This window comes from Triticum aestivum, chromosome 4B, assembly GCF_018294505.1.
Source record: "Triticum aestivum cultivar Chinese Spring chromosome 4B, IWGSC CS RefSeq v2.1, whole genome shotgun sequence".
Lineage (NCBI taxonomy): Eukaryota > Viridiplantae > Streptophyta > Magnoliopsida > Poales > Poaceae > Triticum > Triticum aestivum.
Window position 1 is genome coordinate 515,192,714 of NC_057804.1, and position 7,867 is coordinate 515,200,580.

Genomic DNA, 7,867 nt, shown 5'->3' on the forward strand with positions numbered 1-7,867 from the left:
AGCAATCATAATAGTGGCAACGGATAAGTAACATAACAAAGATCAATATGTGAAAAGCTCATAGGCAATGGATCAATGATGGATAATTACATCGGATGCAATTCATCATGCAACAGTTATAACATAGGGTGACACAGAACTAGCTCCAGTTCATCAATGTAATGTAGGCATGTATTCTGAATATAGTCATACATGCTTATGGAAAATAACTTGCATGACATCTTTTGTCCTACCCTCCCGTGGCAGCGGGGTCCTATTGGAAACTAAGGGATATTAAGGCCTCCTTTTAAAAGAGTACCAGACCAAAGCATTAACACTTAGTGAATAAATAAACTCCTCAAACTACGGTCATCACTGGGAGTGGTCCCAATTATTGTCACTTCGGGGTTGCCGGATCATAAGACATAGTAGGTGACTAGTGACTTGCAAGATAGGATCAAGAACTCACATATATTCATGAAAACATAATAGGTCCAGATCTGAAATCATGGCACTCGGGCCCTAGTGACAAGCATTAAGCATAGCAAAGTCATAGTAACATCAATCTTAGAACATAATGGATACTAGGGATCAAACCCTAACAAAACTAACTCGATTACATGGTAAATCTCATCCAATCCATCACCGTCTAGCAAGCCTACGATGGGATTACTCACGCACGGCATTGAGCATCATGAAATTGGTGACGCAGGATGGTTGATGATGATGATGGCGACGAATTCCCCTCTTCGGAGCCCCGAACGGACTCCAGATCATCCCTCCCGAGGAAGATTCAGGCTTGACGGCGGCTCCGTATTGTAAAACGCGATGAATCCTTCTCTCTGATTTTTTCTCCCCGGAAGTGAATATATGGAGTTGGGGTTGAGGTCGGTGGAGGTCCAGGGGGCCCATGAGGCAGGGGGCGCGCCCCAGGGGGGCGCCCCGCACCCTCGTGGACAAGGTGTCGGCCCCCTTATGTTGATTGTTTCGCCAATATTTTTTATTAATTCCAAAACATGTCTCCGTGGATTTTTAGGTCATTCCGAGAACTTTTATTTCTGCACAAAAATAACACCATGGCAATTCGGCTGAAAACAATGTCTGTTCGGGTTAGTTCCATTCAAATCATGCAAGTTAGAGTCCAAAACAAGGGTAAAAGTGTTTGGAAAAGTAGATACGTTGGAGACGTATCAACTCCCCCAAGCTTAAACCTTTGCTTGTCCTAAAGCAATTCAGTTGACAAACTGAAAGTGATAAAGAAAAACTTTTACAAACTCTGTTTGATCTTGTTGTTGCAAATATGTAAAGCCAGCAATCAAGTTTTAAGCAAAGTTCATGAACTAACCATATTCACAATAACATTTAGGTCTCATGTTTACTCATATCAATATCAACTAGCGAGCAATAATAGTAAATCTCGGATGACAACACTTTCTCAAAACAATCATAATATGATATAACAAGATGGTATCTTGCTAGCCCTTTCTGAGTCTGGAAAACATAAATGCAAAGAACCCCTTAAGATCAAGGACTGACTAGACATTGTAATTCATGGTAAAAGAGATCCAGTCACAGTCATACTAAATGTAAATTAATAGCAATGCATGAAAATGATAGGGGTGCTCTCCAACTGGTGCTTTTTAATAAGAGGATCATGACTCAACATATAAGTAAATAGATAGGCCCTTCGCAGAGGGAAGCAGGGATTTGCAGAGGTGCAAGAGCTCGAGTTTTGAAACAGAGATAAATAATATTTTGAGTGGCATACTTTCATTGTCAACATAACAACAAAGAGATCTCGATATCTTCCATGCTACATACATTATAGGCGGTTCCCAAACAGAATGGTAAAGTTTATACCCCCTCACCACCAACGAGCATCAATCCATGGCTGGCCCGAAACAATGGGTGTCGTCCAACTAACAACAATCCTGGGGGAGTTTTGTTTGCCCAGTCTGAGGTACACATCCGGATGACCCGGCAGTAACAATCGCAGAGGTGCTCCCTTTATGCCCTAGCCGAACTAACGGGAACATAGGGCATAAGCACAGGAGCGAGGCAACCTAGCTTGGCCAAAACTTAAGTCATATCAATGCATATAATGGTGAAGAAAATGTACATATGCGAAAAAGGCACATATGTGCTGAGCTTGATGCTCGGAAAATAATAATAATAAGCTTCTGTACAAGAAGCCCCCAGGTATAGTTGACGTACATATTTGAGAATGTGTGCGTCATAGGTGTACCGTTTAGCTGCACGAGGACTTTGAAGGGTAAAAAAGAAAAGGTGAAAAGAGAGGAAAATAGATAATGGAAATAAAAGGGGGAAATGAGAAGAATGAAGAGTCCGGCGCTAGGTATAGAATCTTTGGAGTCTGGCCGCGTTCCATGGGTTTGGCTCCAGGCGATTGTCTGATGCATCACGCAGGTGGTACGCTCCTCCGATGAGGACTTCGTCAATGATGAAGGGGCCCTCCCACTGGGCTTGAGTTTGTCCTTTTTCTTCTCCGGCAAGCGTAGAACGAGTTCGCCAACATTATAAGTCCTGGCCCATACTGCTCTTCTTTGATATCTGTGGGCCTGTTGTTGATAAAATGCAGAACGGGCTTTTGCGACATCGCGCTCCTCCTCCAGGGCATCTAGGCTGTCCTGTCGATCAAGCTCGGCCTGTCTCTCTTCATACATGCGCACTCGAGGTGAGTCATGAATAATATCGCAGGGTAACACAGTCTCTGCGCCGTACATCATGAAAAAAGGTGTATATCCGGTACAACGATTGGGCGTGGTCCGTAGCCCCCAGAGTACAGAGTCAAGCTCCTCAACCCAGTGCATGTCTGATTCTTTGAAAGACCGCACTAATCTAGGTTTAATGTCGCTCATAATAAGACCATTGGCTCGTTCGACTTGACCGTTTGTTTGTGGGTGATAGATGGAGGCGTAATCAAGCTTAATGCCTAGATTGGCACACCACTTTTTCACCTCATCGGCTATGAAATTGGAGCCGTTATCGGTGATGATGCTATGTGGAACACTATAACGGTGCACAACACCGGATATGAAGTCTATCACTGGTCCGACTTCGGCCATTTTAACTGGTTTGGCCTCTATCCACTTAGTGAATTTATCCACCATAACCAATAGATACTTTTTCGTATGGCTTCCTCCTTTAAGAGGTCCGACCATATCAAGCCCCTAGACTGCGAAAGGCCAAGTGACGGGGATTATTTATAGAGCGGTGGGTGGCATGTGACTTTGGTTGGCAAAAAGCTGGCATCCGACGCAATGTTGGACAAGATCCTGTGCGTCTGCTCGGGCCATGGGCCAATAGAAACCTGTATGACAGGCCTTGCTTATGAGCTGGCATGAATTTCAGCCAAGAGCTGCCGCCCTTCTTCCTCGAAGATACATCTTTGTAGTACTCCAGTAGCGCTTTTCTTGTAGAGTTCTCCCTCGTGAACCTTGTAGGCTTTAGAGCGCTACACAATACAGCGCACCTCATTCTGATCCTCAGGGAGTTCTTGCCTATTAAGGTAGGCCAAGAAGGGTTTGGTCGACGGGGCAATGACTGCCATGATGAGATGGGCCGACGGTGTAATTTCAGTGGCTGAGCCCCCGATGATATCGGTGTGTTCAGATTCGGGGGTTATAGTCGGATCCAGATTGGTGTTGCCGCTCTCCCCTTGACACACTACGGATGGCTTGAAGAGCCTTTCCAAAAAGATGTTAGGTGGGACGGGGTCACGCTTGGCGCTGATGCGAGCGAGGATGTCCGCCGCTTGATTACTTTCTCGAGCCACATGATGAAACTCGAGCCCCTCGAACTGAGCCGACATTTTGAGAATGGCTTTACGGTAATCCACCATCTTCGGATCTTTGGCATCAAAATCTCCATTTATTTGAGATATTGAGAGGTTTGAATCCTCACGCACTTCTAGGCGTTCTATGCCCATGGAGATAGCCATCCGAAGACCATGCAACAAGGCCTCGTATTCGGCTGCATTGTTGGAGTCTGTGTACAATATCTGGAGTACGTACTGAACTGGGGGATGTTAGGACAACGCCTGCTCCTAATCCTGCTAACATTTTGGAGCTATCAAAGTGCATGACCCAGTTGGAATATGTGCCTTAGTCTTTAGGGAATTTGGCCTCTGTCCATTCGGCAACGAAGACGGCTAGTACTTGGGATTTAATGGCCCGACGCGGTTTGTATGTTATGTCGAATGGTAGGAGCTCAATGGCCCACTTGGCAATCCGGCTCGTGGTGTCACGGTTGTTTATTATGTCATTGAGTGGTACCTCGGAGGCCACCATTATTGAGCACTCTTGAAAGTAGTGTCGTAGCTTCCATTATGCCATGAAGACCGCGTACGCTATTTTTTGGTAATGAGGGTACCGGGATTTGCATAGTGTGAGGACAGTGGATACGTAGTATACCGGCTTTGGAAGCCGGAATTTGTGTTCGTCCTCTTCCAGTTCACGACGAGCACCACACTTAAGACATGGTGTGTGGTCGATATGTATAATAACATGGGTTCGCCGATATTTGGCGCGGCCAGGATTGGGTTGCTCGCTAAAAGAGCCTTTATGTCTTCCAGTCCGGCCGTTACCGCATCCATCCACTCAAAGTGATCGGTGCGTCGGAGAAGGCAATGCCTTTTCTCCTACTCCCGAGATAAAGCGGCTTAAAGCTGCCACACATCCGGATAGTTTTTGGACTTGTTTAAGGTCTGTTGGCGTGGCCAACTATGACAAAGCTCAAATTTTAGCCGGGTCCGCCTCAATTCCCCTATTGGAAATGATGAAGCCAGCAGTTTTCCAGCGGGAACACCGAAAACACACTTTTCCGGATTGAGTTTAATGTCATATGTACGGAGGTTGTCCAATGTAAGATGCAGATCGTCTATTAATGACTCGACGTGTCTAGTTTTGATGACTGCGTCATCCACATATGCTTCAACTGTCTTGCCGATTTGTTTCTCCATGCATGTTTGAATCATGCGTTGGTAGGTGGCGCCGTCGTTTTTTAGCCCAAAGGGCATAGTGTTGAAGCAAAAAGGCTCGTATGGGGTAATAAATGCTGTTGTGGCTTGATCGGATTCCTTCATCTTGATTTGATGGTATCCGGAGTATACGTCGAGGAAACACGGTGAGTCGTGTCCTGCGGTAGCGTTGATAATCTGATCGATGCAGGGGAGGGGGAAGGGATCCTTAGGGCAGGCCTTGTTGAGGTCTTTGAAATCGACACATAGGCGCCAGGAGTTATCCTTCTTTGGTACCATTACCAGGTTTTATAGCCGGTCCGGGTGTTTTTTTCTCTGATGAATCCGGCCTCGAGTAACTTGGCTAGCTCCTCCCACATAGCTTGTCGTTTGCTTGACCGGCTTATATCCCTTCAATATGTTTACGCTATTTTCGGCCAGCCTGCGTGGGATCCCTGGCATGTCAGAGTGCCAGGCGAATATGTCACAGTTTTTGCGTAGGAACACTCGAAGTGCGGCGTCGCCCGGGGGGTCCAGCTGTGCCCCGATGGATGCTATCTTCTTGGAGTCCGTTGAGTGGACTTGAAAGAGTGATAATACCATTGGGCCCGAGCATCTTGAGCTGGTTTAAAGGAGGTGGATTTGGGTCGTTTATCTAGGATCATGTCGTCCCTATCCACCACAGAGCGCAACGCTGTTAATTCTTTGATCGCGAGGTCTTCAGACAACGCCTTGAGGGCCAGGGCTGCGGTTTGTTTTCGGCGCGGAGTGCTATGTCCGGATCACTGGCAAGAGTGATAATACCATTGGGCCCGGGCATCTTGAGCTTCATGTACCTGTAATGGGGTATAGCTTGGAAGCTTGCAAATGCATCTCGCCCTAATACGACGTGATATCCACTATTGAAAGGGGCCACTTGAAAGGTTATCTCTTCTGACCGATAATTCTCCGGCGTGCCGAATACCACATCGAGTGTGATTTTTGCCGCACATCGTGCCTCCCAACTGGGAATGATTCTTTGGAAGGTCGTGCTACTTTGCTCAATGCGGCTCCTGTCTATTTCCATTTTGCTGAGAGTCTCCTCGTAAATGAGGTTTAGTCCACTGCCACCATCCATGAGAACTTTGGAAAGCTGAAAGCCGTCCACGATTATAGTAAGGACCAATGCAACTGGTGCCTGGACTGTGCTGAATTTTGGTTCATCGCTGGCATTGAAAGTTATGGCCGTGTCGTTCCAGGTGTTTATTGCTGAGACTTGGCAGACTTCGGTGAGGCTGCGGAGTGCCCTTTTGCGCCTATTGTTTGATGTGAAAGTCTCGAAGACCGTCAATACTCTGAAGTCGTCGTCTTCCGTGGGATGTTGCTCTGTGGTTTTTTTGTGAGGAGATCTTCGCCGCTCTTGGCCACTTGCCAGAGTGTCCAACATGCAATAAGGCTGTGGGTTGGTGTGGTATCGGTCGTTGTATGTATTTTGCATGGCCTATCAAGCCATCCCTCCAGAACGGTTCCGCACCCCATAATAGGCTTTGATTTTTTTACTATTGGCTCGGGCGGCCGACGAGGGTGCGTCCTTTTTGTCCGGATGAGGGGTTGAGTGGGAACCGGTGGCTCCCAAGAAGCTGCCTGAGTTTTCCAGGCGCTTTCCATTGCGTTGTACTTCTGTACTATGGTTGCCAGGTCAGCGAAGTGTAATACGCGACGGTGGTTAATGGCATTCAGGATTCCCACGTCCATTGTTGCAGAATAATGAGATCGCGTCTTCATCGCGGCAGTCTTTGATCTTGTCTTTGACAAGGAGGAATCTAGCCCAAAAGTGATGGACCGTTTCTTGAGACTGTTGTCGTATGTTCATAAGATCGCGTGTATCTAGGTGGGTGGGTGGATTTAAGTCCGAACCCTGACCAATTTGGGATCCGGAGTTTGAGAAACTTCCGAGCTTAACGGTTTGGAATCTGGGATATCAACCAATTTTTCAGGTCCACTGTCCGACTCTAGGTTCGGAATACGGGGCACATCTTTCTGCAGATGGGTATCCGATTCTTCGAGCTCAGAAATCTGAACATAGTTTGTCCTCAATATAGATGAAGAGTTGTTGTATTGCTCCTCCACTACCGCTATCTGATGGGTGCTCGGCGCAGATTCAATTTATCTCTGATCGGGTTTAAGCCCAATTCGATCATAGTCTGTGGTGACCCCCAAGGCGGCGATGCGATCAAGGAGTTCTTTTAAAGACAATAACTCCGTCCGATCCATCCGTTTGGAGTATTCGGAGTTGACGCGGAGGCGATTTTCGATGACCCGAGAAGTCATCATCGGCCCAACGGCCGAATGGTCAGTCATGGCGAAAGGAATCTACATATCCGAATCACCAAGCTTGCCATCCACGCAAAGGAGAGTCCCATCCTCACACGGGAAGAAGTCTTCTGTCTTCTATCTTCATAGCCCAACAGTCCGTCCCATGTTAATAGTCTGGCCGTCCGAGGACCTCTTAATCCAGGACTCCCTCAGTATCCCCCGAACCAGGCTTTAATGACGACGTGTCCGGCGTGCAGATTGTCTTCAACATTGCAAGGCGGGTTCCTTATCCGATTAATTCAAAGTACCTGACTTAAAGAGCAGTATTCGGGTTTTCATTTAATGTCGCGCTCATCGGCTTCTGCACCTTCAGGATTTCGGTTTCCACGTGTCAAGCGAATACGAGGGGTTGGAGCATTTTTGCACATACCACCCTGACCATGTAAGAAAGTTGTCTATTTAAAGAGATGGGGATCTTCAGATCCAATCCAGACCAAGCAAGGAATCCTCAGAGCTTGCCAGCAGAAACCACTCCAGCATGGCTAGCGCTCCCAGCTCTTCCTCCCGCCCCCACGGCCCCAAAAAAGGCGATTGGGAAAAGTGTTCTAAATCCCA